Source organism: Pseudophryne corroboree, chromosome 11 (assembly GCF_028390025.1).
Source record: "Pseudophryne corroboree isolate aPseCor3 chromosome 11, aPseCor3.hap2, whole genome shotgun sequence".
Classification (NCBI taxonomy): domain Eukaryota; kingdom Metazoa; phylum Chordata; class Amphibia; order Anura; family Myobatrachidae; genus Pseudophryne; species Pseudophryne corroboree.
The window spans coordinates 184,378,621-184,396,599 of record NC_086454.1 but is presented as its reverse complement, the minus strand read 5'-3'; the positions used below and the strand labels follow the sequence as shown (position 1 = coordinate 184,396,599).

At 31.2% G+C, this 17,979-nt stretch overlaps 8 non-coding genes across 8 annotated transcripts; all 8 read left to right on the top strand.

The window, feature by feature from the left end:
* The first annotated feature begins 1,429 nt into the window (after nucleotides 1-1,429).
* On the top strand, nucleotides 1,430-1,502 carry TRNAV-UAC (transfer RNA valine (anticodon UAC)). Its single transcript has one exon. It is a non-coding gene; the product is annotated as a tRNA-Val (tRNA).
* Nucleotides 1,503-3,430: 1,928 nt separating this feature from the next.
* On the top strand, nucleotides 3,431-3,503 carry TRNAV-UAC (transfer RNA valine (anticodon UAC)). Its single transcript has one exon. It is a non-coding gene; the product is annotated as a tRNA-Val (tRNA).
* A 1,931-nt stretch (nucleotides 3,504-5,434) lies between these two features.
* TRNAV-UAC (transfer RNA valine (anticodon UAC)) lies at nucleotides 5,435-5,507 on the top strand. The gene has a single exon. It is a non-coding gene; the product is annotated as a tRNA-Val (tRNA).
* A 1,891-nt stretch (nucleotides 5,508-7,398) lies between these two features.
* Nucleotides 7,399-7,471, top strand: TRNAV-UAC (transfer RNA valine (anticodon UAC)). Its single transcript has one exon. It is a non-coding gene; the product is annotated as a tRNA-Val (tRNA).
* Nucleotides 7,472-9,397: 1,926 nt separating this feature from the next.
* Nucleotides 9,398-9,470, top strand: TRNAV-UAC (transfer RNA valine (anticodon UAC)). Its single transcript has one exon. It is a non-coding gene; the product is annotated as a tRNA-Val (tRNA).
* Nucleotides 9,471-11,395: 1,925 nt separating this feature from the next.
* On the top strand, nucleotides 11,396-11,468 carry TRNAV-UAC (transfer RNA valine (anticodon UAC)). The gene has a single exon. It is a non-coding gene; the product is annotated as a tRNA-Val (tRNA).
* Nucleotides 11,469-13,393: 1,925 nt separating this feature from the next.
* TRNAV-UAC (transfer RNA valine (anticodon UAC)) lies at nucleotides 13,394-13,466 on the top strand. The gene has a single exon. It is a non-coding gene; the product is annotated as a tRNA-Val (tRNA).
* Nucleotides 13,467-15,392: 1,926 nt separating this feature from the next.
* On the top strand, nucleotides 15,393-15,465 carry TRNAV-UAC (transfer RNA valine (anticodon UAC)). Its single transcript has one exon. It is a non-coding gene; the product is annotated as a tRNA-Val (tRNA).
* The last annotated feature ends 2,514 nt before the right edge of the window (nucleotides 15,466-17,979 follow it).

The window sequence follows — 17,979 nt, the reverse complement described above, 5'->3', positions numbered from 1 at the left end:
TTGATGTAGCTAATATTCACTTCCAGATTATTTACTTTAAATGTAAATAAATATTTCCATAATTACTATGCGATGTGCAAGTTTAGCAAAAATGCTGATAGATTTGACTTCTGGATAGATAGTATATTGATTATTACTAAAGTCTTTTTCGAGTATTATGCTTAAGTTATGTTGTGAAAGGTCATTTATTTATATGTAGTATTTGTAATACAGGCACTTTATGGTAACATGGCAAGAAAAATCACTGAAAAGTGATTTTGATAAGTGTGACACCTGCAGATGATAATTGGTCACAATGTTAGAAATAATGATTTTTGTGTATATAGTTTTTCAAATTATAAATATTCACTTGAAAAGCTTCATAAATTATTTATTTAAAATGGGAATATGCAGGTTTATTCAACATTGCACACATTGCTCTTTGCTAAATTTTTATTTTAAATGTTGGGTAATGCAAGTTTGGTCAACCATGTTACAACTGTCTTTAGCTATGTACCCACTATACAATTATTAAAGTCAATTGCAAAAAGTTGGTTGCTCATCCTGTTTTACTGGGTAGTGTTTTTAAATGACCATTTGGTGTATTTCCGATAAACCAGAGAACTGATGGTCACAAACACACTCCTTCGGTTATTGAATCGGTCAGCCAAGATAAAAAAAAATCTCAGCCTACTATATTAGTGCACTGTGTGGTACTTGGAGGTTCTCGATAAACTGACCATATTTTCTGCATTTTTTCACGACTAAGTCATGCTGCTTAATTGCGGACATATGAAAATTCAGTGTTGTGCGACATATAATTGGATTTTTAAACAAAATCACTTAGTGTGTACCTCAGATTTTGGGGCACTTGAGTGTCAAGATGACCAAAAATCTCTTCTAGTGTGAGCACAGTTTATGTTGTGGTTTCATAGCATAGTGGTTAGCATATCTGCTTTACATGGAGAAAGTCCTTGGTTCAATCCCAAGTGAACCCATATTTATTAAAAAATCCAGTAAAATGTGATCTTGATAAGAGTACTTACAGTAGATAATAATTGGTCAAGATGTTAGAAATAAAGAATTTTGTATATTTGTTTTCTTCAAATTAAAAATAATCACTTCAAAAACTTTGCAAAATGCTTACTTTAAAATGGATATACACATTTATTTATCATTGCAGTCATTGCTTTTTAATAAATATTAATATTAAATGTTTAATTATGCAAGGTTGGTCAACCAGGCTATAACTTTCTTTAGCTAGGTGCACCACTATTAAGTATTGGGTCAATTTGCCAAAAATATGGTGCTCTGTTTTATTTTTTAATTATATATAATGAAAGAACAATCACTTTGACGTTTCACCGATAATCCGGAACAGTTTACAAAAAAACACTTACGACTGTCAGGACAACCAAAAATTAAACAGTTTGCAATTGTATTGCATATTGGTTTCATAGTGTAGTGGTTATCACATCTGCTGTACACGCAGAAGGTCCTGGGTTCAATCCCCAGTGAAACCATATTTTTGCACTAATTTATGACATATGAAAATTTTCTTCACTATCATTCTTATAACATCTGACCTGCTACTGCTCAATGTGAAATATGTCATTTGTTCACTTACAAAATTCAATTTCTTCTCTAAATATGGAAATAAATGTTATTTGTAATATCTATTAGCTTTTAATTATAAAATAACTTATTACAGCAAACAACTGATTAAAAATCTGGAGCAGATTCAAATAATCTTCTTGTTTTATAAGAAATTGGTAGCAATGTATCATATATTTCATTTATAGTAAACAAATAAATTGTAGTATCATATCTAACTACCTTTTTCCATAAATCATCTTAACTGAGTACAGTTAAATAAATCACTTAAACCAACATTTCCATCTCCAGTTCACCAAAGCACAGCTATTCTTTCCAGGACTTCACTGTTCACATGACTTCACTAGCAACTTGATAATGCTGCCAAGGTTTGGTATTGCATGATTAATGCATGATAAACTGCAATCATGTTTTGATGTAGCTAATATTCACTTCCAGAGTATTTACTTTAAATGTAAATAAATATTTCCATAATTACTATGTGCAAGTTTAGCAAAAATGCTGATAGATTTGACTTCTGGATAGATAGTATATTGATTATTACTAAAGTCTTTTTCAAGTATTATGCTTAAGTTATGTTGTGAAAGGGCATTTATTTATATGTAGTATTTGTAATACAGGCACTTTATGGTAACATGGCAAGAAAAATCACTGAAAAGTGATTTTGATAAGTGTGACACCTGCAGATGATAATTGGTCACAATGTTAGAAATAATGATTTTTGTGTATATAGTTTTTCAAATTATAAATATTCACTTGAAAAGCTTCATAAATTATTTATTTAAAATGGGAATATGCAGGTTTATTCAACATTGCACACATTGCTCTTTGCTAAATTTTTATTTTAAATGTTGGGTAATGCAAGTTTGGTCAACCATGTTACAACTGTCTTTAGCTATGTACCCACTATACAATTATTAAAGTCAATTGCAAAAAGTTGGTTGCTCATCCTGTTTTACTGGGTAGTGTTTTTAAATGACCATTTGGTGTATTTCCGATAAACCAGAGAACTGATGGTCACAAACACACTCCTTCGGTTATTGAATCGGTCAGCCAAGATAAAAAAAAATCTCAGCCTACTATATTAGTGCACTGTGTGGTACTTGGAGGTTCTCGATAAACTGACCATATTTTCTGCATTTTTTCACGACTAAGTCATGCTGCTTAATTGCGGACATATGAAAATTCAGTGTTGTGCGACATATAATTGGATTTTTAAACAAAATCACTTAGTGTGTACCTCAGATTTTGGGGCACTTGAGTGTCAAGATGACCAAAAATCTCTTCTAGTGTGAGCACAGTTTATGTTGTGGTTTCATAGCATAGTGGTTAGCATATCTGCTTTACATGGAGAAAGTCCTTGGTTCAATCCCAAGTGAACCCATATTTATTAAAAAATCCAGTAAAATGTGATCTTGATAAGAGTACTTACAGTAGATAATAATTGGTCAAGATGTTAGAAATAAAGAATTTTGTATATTTGTTTTCTTCAAATTAAAAATAATCACTTCAAAAACTTTGCAAAATGCTTACTTTAAAATGGATATACACATTTATTTATCATTGCAGTCATTGCTTTTTAATAAATATTAATATTAAATGTTTAATTATGCAAGGTTGGTCAACCAGGCTATAACTTTCTTTAGCTAGGTGCACCACTATTAAGTATTGGGTCAATTTGCCAAAAATATGGTGCTCTGTTTTATTTTTTAATTATATATAATGAAAGAACAATCACTTTGACGTTTCACCGATAATCCGGAACAGTTTACAAAAAAACACTTACGACTGTCAGGACAACCAAAAAATTAAACAGTTTGCTATTGTATTGCATATTGGTTTTATAGTGTAGTGGTTATCACATCTGCTGTACACGCAGAAGGTCCTGGGTTTAATCCCCAGTGAAACCATATTTTTGCACTAATTTATGACATATGAAAATTTTCTTCACTATCATTCTTATAACATCTGACCTGCTACTGCTCAATGTGAAATATGTCATTTGTTCACTTACAAAATTCAATTTCTTCTCTAAATATGGAAATAAATGTTATTTGTAATATCTATTAGCTTTTAATTATAAAATAACTTATTACAGCAAACAACTGATTAAAAATCTGGAGCAGATTCAAATAATCTTCTTGTTTTATAAGAAATTGGTAGCAATGTATCATATATTTCATTTATAGTAAACAAATAAATTGTAGTATCATATCTAACTACCTTTTTCCATAAATCATCTTAACTGAGTACAGTTAAATAAATCACTTAAACCAACATTTCCATCACCAGTTCACCAAAGCACAGCTATTATTTCCAGGACTTCACTGTTCACATGACTTCACTAGCAACTTGATAATGCTGCCAAGGTTTGGTATTGCATGATTAATGCATGATAAACTGCAATCATGTTTTGATGTAGCTAATATTCACTTCCAGATCATTTACTTTAAAAGTAAATAAATATTTCCATAATTACTATGTGATGTGCATGTTTAGCAAAAATGCTGATAGATTTGACTTCTGGATAGATAGTATATTGATTATTACTAAAGTCTTTTTCGAGTATTATGCTTAAGTTATGTTGTGAAAGGGCATTTATTTATATGTAGTATTTGTAATACAGGCACTTTATGGTAACATGGCAAGAAATATCACTGAAAAGTGATTTTGATAAGTGTGACACCTACAGATGATAATTGGTCAAAATGTTAGAAATAATGATTTTTGTGTATATAGTTTTTCAAATTATAAATATTCACTTGAAAAGCTTTAAGAAATCTTTATTTAAAATGGGAATATGCAGGTTTATTCAACATTGCACACATTGCTCTTTGCTAAATTTTTATTTTAAATGTTGGGTAATGCAAGTTTGGTCAACCATGTTACAACTGTCTTTAGCTATGTACCCACTATACAATTATTAAAGTCAATTGCAAAAAATTGGTTGCTCAACCTGTTTTACTGGGTAGTGTTTTTAAATGACCATTTGGTGTATTTCCGATAAACCAGAGAACTGATGGTCACAAACACACTCCTTCGGTTATTGAATCGGTCAGCCAAGATAAAAAAAAATCTCAGCCTACTATATTAGTGCACTGTGTGGTACTTGGAGGTTCTCGATAAACTGACCATATTTTCTGCATTTTTTCACGACTAAGTCATGCTGCTTAATTGCGGACATATGAAAATTCAGTGTTGTGCGACATATAATTGGATTTTTAAACAAAATCACTTAGTGTGTACCTCAGATTTTGGGGCATTTGAGTGTCAAGATGACCAAAAATATCTTCTAGTGTGAGTACAGTTTATGTTGTGGTTTCATAGCATAGTGGTTAGCATATCTGCTTTACACAGAGAAAGTCCTGGGTTCAATCCCAAGTGAACCCATATTTGTTAAAAAATCCAGTAAAATGTGATCTTGATAAGAGTACTTACAGTAGATAATAATTGGTCAAGATGTTAGAAATAAAGACATTTGTATATTTGTTTTCTTCAAATTAAAAATAATCACTTAAAAAACTTTGCAAAATGCTTACTTTAAAATGGATATACACATTTATTTATCATTGCAGTCATTGCTTTTTAATAAAGATTAATATTAAATGTTTAATTATGCAAGGTTGGTCAACCAGGCTATAACTTTCTTTAGCTAGGTGTACCACTATTAAGTATTGGGTCAATTTGCCAAAAATATGGTGCTCTGTTTTTAAAAAAATTATATATAATGAAAGAACAATCACTTTGACGTTTCACCGATAATCCGGAACAGTTTACAAAAAATCACTACGACTGTCAGGACAACCAAAAAATTAAACAGTTTGTTATTGTATTGCATATTGGTTTCATAGTGTAGTGGTTATCACATCTGCTTTACCCGCAGAAGGTCCTGGGTTCAATCTACAGTGGAACCATATTTTTGCACTAATTTATGATTTATGAAAATTTTCTTCACTATCATTCTTATAACATCTGACCTGCTACTGCTCAATATGAAACATGTCATTTGTTCACTTACAAAATTCAATTTCTTCTCTAAATATGGAAATAAATTTTATTTTTAATATCTATTAGCTTTTAATTATAAAATAACTTATTACAGCAAACAACTGATTAAAAATCTGGAGCAGATTCAAATAATCTTCTTGTTTTATAAGAAATTGGTAGCAATGTATCATATATTTCATTTATAGTAAACAAATAAATTGTAGTATCATATCTAACTACCTTTTTTCCATAAATCATCTTAACTGAGTACAGTTAAATAAATCACTTAAACAACATTTCCATCACCAGTTCACCAAAGCACAGCTATTCTTTCCAGGACTTCACTGTTCACATGACTTCACTAGCAACTTGATAATGCTGCCAAAGTTTGGTATTGCATGATTAATGCATGATAAACTGCAATCATGTTTTGATGTAGCTAATATTCACTTCCAGGTCATTTACTTTAAATGTAAATAAATATTTCCATAATTACTATGCGATGTGCAAGTTTAGCAAAAATGCTGATAGATTTGACTTCTGGATAGATAGTATATTGATTATTACTAAAGTCTTTTTCGAGTATTATGCTTAAGTTATGTTGTGAAAGGTCATTTATTTATATGTAGTATTTGTAATACAGGCACTTTATGGTAACATGGCAAGAAAAATCACTGAAAAGTGATTTTGATAAGTGTGACACCTGCAGATGATAATTGGTCAAAATGTTAGAAATAATGATTTTTGTGTATATAGTTTTTCAAATTATAAATATTCACTTGAAAAGCTTCAAAAATTATTTATTTAAAATGGGAATATGCAGGTTTATTCAACATTGCACACATTGCTCTTTGCTAAATTTTTATTTTAAATGTTGGGTAATGCAAGTTTGGTCAACCATGTTACAACTGTCTTTATCTATGTACCCACTATACAATTATTAAAGTCAATTGCAAAAAATTGGTTGCTCATCCTGTTTTACTGGGTAGTGTTTTTAAATGACCATTTGGTGTATTTCCGATAAACCAGAGAACTGATGGTCACAAACACACTCCTTCGGTTATTGAATCGGTCAGCCAAGATAAAAAAAAAAATCTCAGCCTACTATATTAGTGCACTATGTGGTACTTAAAGGTTCTCAATAAACTGACCATATTTTCTGCATTTTTTCATTACTAAGTCATGCTGCTTAATTGCGGACATATGAAAATTCAGTGTTGTGCGACATATAATTGGATTTTTAAACAAAATCACTTAGTGTGTACCTCAGATTTTGGGGCATTTGATTGCCAAGATGACCATAAATATCTTCTAGTGTGAGAACAGTATATGTTGTGGTTTCATAGCATAGTGGTTAGCATATCTGCTTTACACGGAGAAAGTCCTGTAAAATGTGATCTTGATAAGAGTACTTACAGTAGATAATAATTGGTCAAGATGTTAGAAATAAAGAATTTTGTATATTTGTTTTCTTCAAATTAAAAATAATCACTTAAAAAACTTTGCAAAATGCTTACTTTAAAATGGATATACACATTTATTTATCATTGCAGTCATTGCTTTTTAATAAAGATTAATATTAAATGTTTAATTATGCAAGGTTGGGCAACAAGGCTATAACTTTCTTTAGCTAGGTGCACCACTATTAAGTATTGGGTCAATTTGCCAAAAATATGGTGCTCTGTTTTTTTTAAATTATATATAATGAAAGAACAATCACTTTGACGTTTCACCGATAATCCGGAACAGTTTACCAAAAATCACTACGACTGTCAGGACAACCAAAAAATTGAACAGTTTGTTATTGTATTGCATATTGGTTTCATAGTGTAGTGGTTATCACATCTGCTTTACACGCAGAAGGTCCTGGGTTCAATCCCCAGTGGAACCATATTTTTGCACTAATTTATGATTTATGAAAATTTTCTACACTATCATTCTTATAACATCTGACCTGCTACTGCTCAATGTGAAACATGTCATTTGTTCACTTACAAAATTCAATTTCTTCTCTAAATATGGAAATAAATGTTATTTTTAATATCTATTAGCTTTTAATTATAAAATAACTTATTACAGCAAACAACTGATTACAAATATGGAGCAGATTCAAATAATCTTCTTGTTTTATAAGAAATTGGTAGCAATGTATCATATATTTCATTTATAGTAAACAAATAAATTGTAGTATCATATCTAACTACCTTTTTCCATAAATCATCTTAACTGAGTACAGTTAAATAAATCACTAAAACCAACATTTCCATCACCAGTTCACCAAAGCACAGCTATTCTTTCCAGGACTTCACTGTTCACATGACTTCACTAGCAACTTGATAATGCTGCCAAGGTTTGGTATTGCATGATTAATGCATGATAAACTGCAATCATGTTTTGATGTAGCTAATATTCACTTCCAGATTATTTACTTTAAATGTAAATAAATATTTCCATAATTACTATGTGCAAGTTTAGCAAAAATGCTGATAGATTTGACTTCTGGATAGATAGTATATTGATTATTACTAAAGTCTTTTTCAAGTATTATGCTTAAGTTATGTTGTGAAAGGGCATTTATTTATATGTAGTATTTGTAATACAGGCACTTTATGGTAACATGGCAAGAAAAATCACTGAAAAGTGATTTTGATAAGTGTGACACCTGCAGATGATAATTGGTCACAATGTTAGAAATAATGATTTTTGTGTATATAGTTTTTCAAATTATAAATATTCACTTGAAAAGCTTCATAAATTATTTATTTAAAATGGGAATATGCAGGTTTATTCAACATTGCACACATTGCTCTTTGCTAAATTTTTATTTTAAATGTTGGGTAATGCAAGTTTGGTCAACCATGTTACAACTGTCTTTAGCTATGTACCCACTATACAATTATTAAAGTTAATTGCAAAAAATTGGTTGCTCATCCTGTTTTACTGGGTAGTGTTTTTAAATGACCATTTGGTGTATTTCCGATAAACCAGAGAACTGATGGTCACAAACACACTCCTTCGGTTATTGAATCGGTCAGCCAAGATAAAAAAAAATCTCAGCCTACTATATTAGTGCACTGTGTGGTACTTGGAGGTTCTCGATAAACTGACCATATTTTCTGCATTTTTTCACGACTAAGTCATGCTGCTTAATTGCGGACATATGAAAATTCAGTGTTGTGCGACATATAATTGGATTTTTAAACAAAATCACTTAGTGTGTACCTCAGATTTTGGGGCATTTGAGTGTCAAGATGACCAAAAATATCTTCTAGTGTGAGTACAGTTTATGTTGTGGTTTCATAGCATAGTGGTTAGCATATCTGCTTTACATGGAGAAAGTCCTGGGTTCAATCCCAAGTGAACCCATATTTATTAAAAAATTCAGTAAAATGTGATCTTGGTAAGAGTACTTACAGTAGATAATAATTGGTCAAGATGTTAGAAATAAAGAATTTTGTATATTTGTTTTCTTCAAATTAAAAATAATCACTTAAAAAACTTTGCAAAATGCTTACTTTAAAATGGATATACACATTTATTTATCATTGCAGTCATTGCTTTTTAATAAAGATTAATATTAAATGTTTAATTATGCAAGGTTGGTCAACCAGGCTATAACTTTCTTTAGCTAGGTGTACCACTATTAAGTATTAGGTCAATTTGCCAAAAATATGGTGCTCTGTTTTTTTTTAAATTATATATAAGGAAAGAACAATCACTTTGACGTTTCACCGATAATCTGGAACAGTTTACAAAAAATCACTACGACTGTCAGGACAACCAAAAAATTAAACAGTTTGTTATTGTATTGCATATTGGTTTCATAGTGTAGTGGTTATCACATCTGCTTTACACGCAGAAGGTCCTGGGTTCAATCCCCAGTGGAACCATTTTTTTGCACTAATTTATGACTTATGAAAATTTTCTTCACTATCATTCTTATAACATCTGACCTGCTACTGCTCAATGTGAAATATGTCATTTGTTCACTTACAAAATTCAATTTCTTCTCTAAATATGGAAATAAATGTTATTTGTAATATCTATTAGCTTTTAATTATAAAATAACGTATTACAGCAAACAACTGATTAAAAATCTGGAGCAGATTCAAATAATCTTGTTTTATAAGAAATTGGTAGCAATGTATCATATATTTCATTTATAGTAAACAAATAAATTGTAGTATCATATCTAACTACCTTTTTCCATAAATCATCTTAACTGAGTACAGTTAAATAAATCACTTAAACCAACATTTCCATCACCAGTTCACCAAAGCACAGCTATTCTTTCCAGGACTTCACTGTTCACATGACTTCACTAGCAACTTGATAATGCTGCCAAGGTTTGGAATTGCATGATTAATGCATGATAAACTGCAATCATGTTTTGATGTAGCTAATATTCACTTCCAGATCATTTACTTTAAATGTAAATAAATATTTCCATAATTACTATGTGCAAGTTTAGCAAAAATGCTGATAGATTTGACTTCTGTATAGATAGTATATTGATTATTACTAAAGTCTTTTTCGAGTATTATGCTTAAGTTATGTTGTGAAAGGGCATTTATTTATATGTAGTATTTGTAATACAGGCACTTTATGGTAACATGGCAAGAAAAATCACTAAAAAGTGATTTTGATAAGTGTGACACCTGCAGATGATAATTGGTCAATATGTTAGAAATAATGATTTTTGTGTATATAGTTTTTCAAATTATAAATATTCACTTGAAAAGCTTCAAAAAAATCTTTATTTAAAATGGGAATATGCAGGTTTATTCAACATTGCACACATTGCTCTTTACTAAAGTTTTATTTTAAATGTTGGGTAATGCAAGTTTGGTCAACCATGTTACAACTGTCTTTAGCTATGTACCCACTATACAATTATTAAAGTCAATTGCAAAAAATTGGTTGCTCATCCTGTTTTACTGGGTAGTGTTTTTAAATGACCATTTGGTGTATTTCCGATAAACCAGAGAACTGATGGTCACAAACACACTCCTTCGGTTATTGAATCGGTCAGCCAAGATAAAAAAAAATCTCAGCCTACTATATTAGTGCACTGTGTGGTACTTGGAGGCTCTCGATAAACTGACCATATTTTCTACATTTTTTTCACGACTAAGTCATGCTGCTTAATTGCGGACATATGAAAATTCAGTGTTGTGTGACATATAATTGGATTTTTAAACAAAATCACTTAGTGTGTACCTCAGATTTTGGGGCACTTGAGTGTCAAGATGACCAAAAATCTCTTCTAGTGTGAGAACAGTTTATGTTGTGGTTTCATAGCATAGTGGTTAGCATATCTGCTTTACATGGAGAAAGTCCTTGGTTCAATCCCAAGTGAACCCATATTTATTAAAAAATCCAGTAAAATGTGATCTTGATAAGAGTACTTACAGTAGATAATAATTGGTCAAGATGTTAGAAATAAAGAATTTTGTATATTTGTTTTCTTCAAATTAAAAATAATCACTTAAAAAACTTTGCAAAATGCTTACTTTAAAATGGATATACACATTTATTTATCATTGCAGTCATTGCTTTTTAATAAAGATTAATATTAAATGTTTAATTATGCAAGGTTGGTCAACCAGGCTATAACTTTCTTTAGCTAGGTGTACCACTATTAAGTATTAGGTCAATTTGCCAAAAATATGGTGCTCTGTTTTTTTTTAAATTATATATAAGGAAAGAACAATCACTTTGACGTTTCACCGATAATCTGGAACAGTTTACAAAAAATCACTACGACTGTCAGGACAACCAAAAAATTAAACAGTTTGTTATTGTATTGCATATTGGTTTCATAGTGTAGTGGTTATCACATCTGCTTTACACGCAGAAGGTCCTGGGTTCAATCCCCAGTGGAACCATTTTTTTGCACTAATTTATGACTTATGAAAATTTTCTTCACTATCATTCTTATAACATCTGACCTGCTACTGCTCAATGTGAAATATGTCATTTGTTCACTTACAAAATTCAATTTCTTCTCTAAATATGGAAATAAATGTTATTTGTAATATCTATTAGCTTTTAATTAAAAAATAACGTATTACAGCAAACAACTGATTAAAAATCTGGAGCAGATTCAAATAATCTTGTTTTATAAGAAATTGGTAGCAATGTATCATATATTTCATTTATAGTAAACAAATAAATTGTAGTATCATATCTAACTACCTTTTTCCATAAATCATCTTAACTGAGTACAGTTAAATAAATCACTTAAACCAACATTTCCATCACCAGTTCACCAAAGCACAGCTATTCTTTCCAGGACTTCACTGTTCACATGACTTCACTAGCAACTTGATAATGCTGCCAAGGTTTGGAATTGCATGATTAATGCATGATAAACTGCAATCATGTTTTGATGTAGCTAATATTCACTTCCAGATCATTTACTTTAAATGTAAATAAATATTTCCATAATTACTATGTGCAAGTTTAGCAAAAATGCTGATAGATTTGACTTCTGTATAGATAGTATATTGATTATTACTAAAGTCTTTTTCGAGTATTATGCTTAAGTTATGTTGTGAAAGGGCATTTATTTATATGTAGTATTTGTAATACAGGCACTTTATGGTAACATGGCAAGAAAAATCACTAAAAAGTGATTTTGATAAGTGTGACACCTGCAGATGATAATTGGTCAATATGTTAGAAATAATGATTTTTGTGTATATAGTTTTTCAAATTATAAATATTCACTTGAAAAGCTTCAAAAAAATCTTTATTTAAAATGGGAATATGCAGGTTTATTCAACATTGCACACATTGCTCTTACCTAAAGTTTTATTTTAAATGTTGGGTAATGCAAGTTTGGTCAACCATGTTACAACTGTCTTTAGCTATGTACCCACTATACAATTATTAAAGTCAATTGCAAAAAATTGGTTGCTCATCCTGTTTTACTGGGTAGTGTTTTTAAATGACCATTTGGTGTATTTCCGATAAACCAGAGAACTGATGGTCACAAACACACTCCTTCGGTTATTGAATCGGTCAGCCAAGATAAAAAAAAATCTCAGCCTACTATATTAGTGCACTGTGTGGTACTTGGAGGCTCTCGATAAACTGACCATATTTTCTACATTTTTTTCACGACTAAGTCATGCTGCTTAATTGCGGACATATGAAAATTCAGTGTTGTGTGACATATAATTGGATTTTTAAACAAAATCACTTAGTGTGTACCTCAGATTTTGGGGCACTTGAGTGTCAAGATGACCAAAAATCTCTTCTAGTGTGAGAACAGTTTATGTTGTGGTTTCATAGCATAGTGGTTAGCATATCTGCTTTACATGGAGAAAGTCCTTGGTTCAATCCCAAGTGAACCCATATTTATTAAAAAATCCAGTAAAATGTGATCTTGATAAGAGTACTTACAGTAGATAATAATTGGTCAAGATGTTAGAAATAAAGAATTTTGTATATTTGTTTTCTTCAAATTAAAAATAATCACTTAAAAAACTTTGCAAAATGCTTACTTTAAAATGGATATACACATTTATTTATCATTGCAGTCATTGCTTTTTAATAAAGATTAATATTAAATGTTTAATTATGCAAGGTTGGTCAACCAGGCTATAACTTTCTTTAGCTAGGTGTACCACTATTAAGTATTAGGTCAATTTGCCAAAAATATGGTGCTCTGTTTTTTTTTAAATTATATATAAGGAAAGAACAATCACTTTGACGTTTCACCGATAATCTGGAACAGTTTACAAAAAATCACTACGACTGTCAGGACAACCAAAAAATTAAACAGTTTGTTATTGTATTGCATATTGGTTTCATAGTGTAGTGGTTATCACATCTGCTTTACACGCAGAAGGTCCTGGGTTCAATCCCCAGTGGAACCATTTTTTTGCACTAATTTATGACTTATGAAAATTTTCTTCACTATCATTCTTATAACATCTGACCTGCTACTGCTCAATGTGAAATATGTCATTTGTTCACTTACAAAATTCAATTTCTTCTCTAAATATGGAAATAAATGTTATTTGTAATATCTATTAGCTTTTAATTATAAAATAACGTATTACAGCAAACAACTGATTAAAAATCTGGAGCAGATTCAAATAATCTTGTTTTATAAGAAATTGGTAGCAATGTATCATATATTTCATTTATAGTAAACAAATAAATTGTAGTATCATATCTAACTACCTTTTTCCATAAATCATCTTAACTGAGTACAGTTAAATAAATCACTTAAACCAACATTTCCATCACCAGTTCACCAAAGCACAGCTATTCTTTCCAGGACTTCACTGTTCACATGACTTCACTAGCAACTTGATAATGCTGCCAAGGTTTGGAATTGCATGATTAATGCATGATAAACTGCAATCATGTTTTGATGTAGCTAATATTCACTTCCAGATCATTTACTTTAAATGTAAATAAATATTTCCATAATTACTATGTGCAAGTTTAGCAAAAATGCTGATAGATTTGACTTCTGTATAGATAGTATATTGATTATTACTAAAGTCTTTTTCGAGTATTATGCTTAAGTTATGTTGTGAAAGGGCATTTATTTATATGTAGTATTTGTAATACAGGCACTTTATGGTAACATGGCAAGAAAAATCACTAAAAAGTGATTTTGATAAGTGTGACACCTGCAGATGATAATTGGTCAATATGTTAGAAATAATGATTTTTGTGTATATAGTTTTTCAAATTATAAATATTCACTTGAAAAGCTTCAAAAAAATCTTTATTTAAAATGGGAATATGCAGGTTTATTCAACATTGCACACATTGCTCTTACCTAAAGTTTTATTTTAAATGTTGGGTAATGCAAGTTTGGTCAACCATGTTACAACTGTCTTTAGCTATGTACCCACTATACAATTATTAAAGTCAATTGCAAAAAATTGGTTGCTCATCCTGTTTTACTGGGTAGTGTTTTTAAATGACCATTTGGTGTATTTCCGATAAACCAGAGAACTGATGGTCACAAACACACTCCTTCGGTTATTGAATCGGTCAGCCAAGATAAAAAAAAATCTCAGCCTACTATATTAGTGCACTGTGTGGTACTTGGAGGCTCTCGATAAACTGACCATATTTTCTACATTTTTTTCACGACTAAGTCATGCTGCTTAATTGCGGACATATGAAAATTCAGTGTTGTGTGACATATAATTGGATTTTTAAACAAAATCACTTAGTGTGTACCTCAGATTTTGGGGCACTTGAGTGTCAAGATGACCAAAAATCTCTTCTAGTGTGAGAACAGTTTATGTTGTGGTTTCATAGCATAGTGGTTAGCATATCTGCTTTACATGGAGAAAGTCCTTGGTTCAATCCCAAGTGAACCCATATTTATTAAAAAATCCAGTAAAATGTGATCTTGATAAGAGTACTTACAGTAGATAATAATTGGTCAAGATGTTAGAAATAAAGAATTTTGTATATTTGTTTTCTTCAAATTAAAAATAATCACTTAAAAAACTTTGCAAAATGCTTACTTTAAAATGGATATACACATTTATTTATCATTGCAGTCATTGCTTTTTAATAAAGATTAATATTAAATGTTTAATTATGCAAGGTTGGTCAACCAGGCTATAACTTTCTTTAGCTAGGTGTACCACTATTAAGTATTGGGTCAATTTGCCAAAAATATGGTGCTCTGTTTTTTTTTTAAATTATATATAATGAAAGAACAATCACTTTGAAGTTTCACCGATAATCTGGAACAGTTTACAAAAAATCACTACGACTGTCAGGACAACCAAAAAATTAAACAGTTTGTTACTGTATTGCATATTGGTTTCATAGTGTAGTGTTTATCACATCTGCTTTACATGCAGAAGGTCCTGGGTTCAATCCCCAGTGGAACCATATTTTTGCACTAATTTATGACTTATGAAAATTTTCTTCACTATCATTCTTATAACATCTGACCTGCTACTGCTCAATGTGAAATATGTCATTTGTTCACTTACAAAATTAAATTTCTTCTCTAAATATGGAAATAAATGTTATTTGTAATATCTATTAGCTTTTAATTATAAAATAACTTATGACAGCAAACAACTGATTAAAAATCTGGAGCAGATTCAAATAATCTTCTTGTTTTATAAGAAATTGGTAGCAATGTATCATATATTTCATTTATAGTAAACAAATAAATTGTAGTATCATATCTAACTACCTTTATCCATAAATCATCTTAACTGAGTACAGTTAAATAAATCACTTAAACCAACATTTCCATCACCAGTTCACCAAAGCACAGCTATTCTATCCAGGACTTCACTGTTCACATGACTTCACTAGCAACTTGATAATGCTGCCAAAGTTTGGTATTGCATGATTAATGCATGATAAACTGCAATCATGTTTTGATGTAGCTAATATTCACTTCCAGATCATTTACTTTAAATGTAAATAAATATTTCCATAATTACTATGTGCAAGTTTAGCAAAAATGCTGATAGATTTGACTTCTGGATAGATAGTATATTGATTATATCTAAAGTTTTTTTCGAGTATTATGCTTAAGTAATGTTGTGAAAGGGCATTTATTTATATGTAGTATTTGTAATACAGGCACTTTATGGTAACATGGCAAGAAAAATCACTGAAAAGTGATTTTGATAAGTGTGACACCTGCAGATGATAATTGGTCAAAATGTTAGAAATAATGATTTTTGTGTATATAGTTTTTCAAATTATAAATATTCACTTGAAAAGCTTCAAAAAATCTTTATTTAAAATGGGAATATGCAGGTTTATTCAACATTGCACACATTGCTCTTTACTAAAGTTTTATTTTAAATGTTGGGTAATGCAAGTTTGGTCAACCATGTTACAACTGTCTTTAGCTATGTACCCACTATACAATTATTAAAGTAAATTGCAAAAAATTGGTTGCTCATCCTGTTTTACTGGGTAGTGTTTTTAAATGACCATTTGGTGTATTTCCGATAAACCAGAGAACTGATGGTCACAAACACACTCCTTCGGTTATTGAATCGGTCAGCCAAGATAAAAAAAAATCTCAGCCTACTATATTAGTGCACTGTGTGGTACTTGGAGGTTCTCGATAAACTGACCATATTTTCTGCATTTTTTCATAATTAAGTCATGCTGCATAATTGCGGACATATGAAAAATCAGTGTTGTGCAACATATAATTGGATTTTTAAACAAAATCACTTAGTGTGTACCTCAGATTTTGGTGCATTTGATTGTCAAGATGACCAAAAATCTCTTCTAGTGTAAGAACAGTTTATGTTGTGGTTTCATAGCATAGTGGTTAGCACATCTACTTTACACGGAGAAAGTCCTGCGTTCGAATCCCAAGTTAGCTGGAAATGTAAGCAGTCAGGATCCTGGCGTCGATATCCTGACAATCCTCACCACAGGGATCAAGACTACCGGCAACTTAACTGCATACCCCCTACTGCACAGCTACAAGCACACAGTGAGCCATATAAAGAGGATGGGTAAAGTGCCATCATTTTCCAGCTTTAGACTATGGTCTGCCCTTTTCCCTACCTAGTTTTAGAATCAGAGTCAGTGTGCATCCCTTCTGCTCCTCCACCTCCTGCTCTGCAGCTGCCTGTACAGCAGTCTGTGGCACAGCACCCTCTAACTTTGTCGGCACCTGGAGCTCGCGCTCCATGGGAACAACCCTTGCTACACCCCAGCATGTTCTATGATCTGTGTTCTATGATGCCTGTTCTGTGATGTCACAATCTGCTTGGTCTGGGGTGTATAGTCATGCATTTGCTTGCTGACAGCCACTTGACGGAAACACATACCAGGATTTGCAGCATATCAGAAGTCGTTCCAGCCTTTCCAACAAATGCACACACCTTCTGCAGTGGGTCTGGACCCAAAACAATGCCCAAAAATGAACGTCTGAAAAGCCAAACTACAGGATTCCAGTAAGTCATGAATTTAGGAATTAATTTAGAATAAGGAAATTTAGTTAGTTTGTTTGTACTTCGAGTTCAGAACTGAGGCCTAGGTAGGCCACACATCCTGATATCCCTCCAGCATTTAAATTTGCTTTGGATAGAAGTAGGGAATTAAATGGAGACAAGTAGACACATAATGAGACTCCACAGAGCAGTTTTTAGGTGTCTTTATCACTTGTAGCATTCAAAAGATCAAGCAATTAGGGAATACAATGTTGCGATGATGTAACGCTATTTGAATAATCCCACTACATACGTTCAGCAAGGCAAGACATTTGTAAATTGAAAAAAGCTATTTTTTTCTATTTTTTGGTGGACGGACACAATGGAGAATGCACTGCCATACCTGACTGCTTGCCAGAAAATCCTGCTGCTGCATCTGGATTTTGCACACCTACTCCTATCTCCATGGTTGACTCTCCAGCTG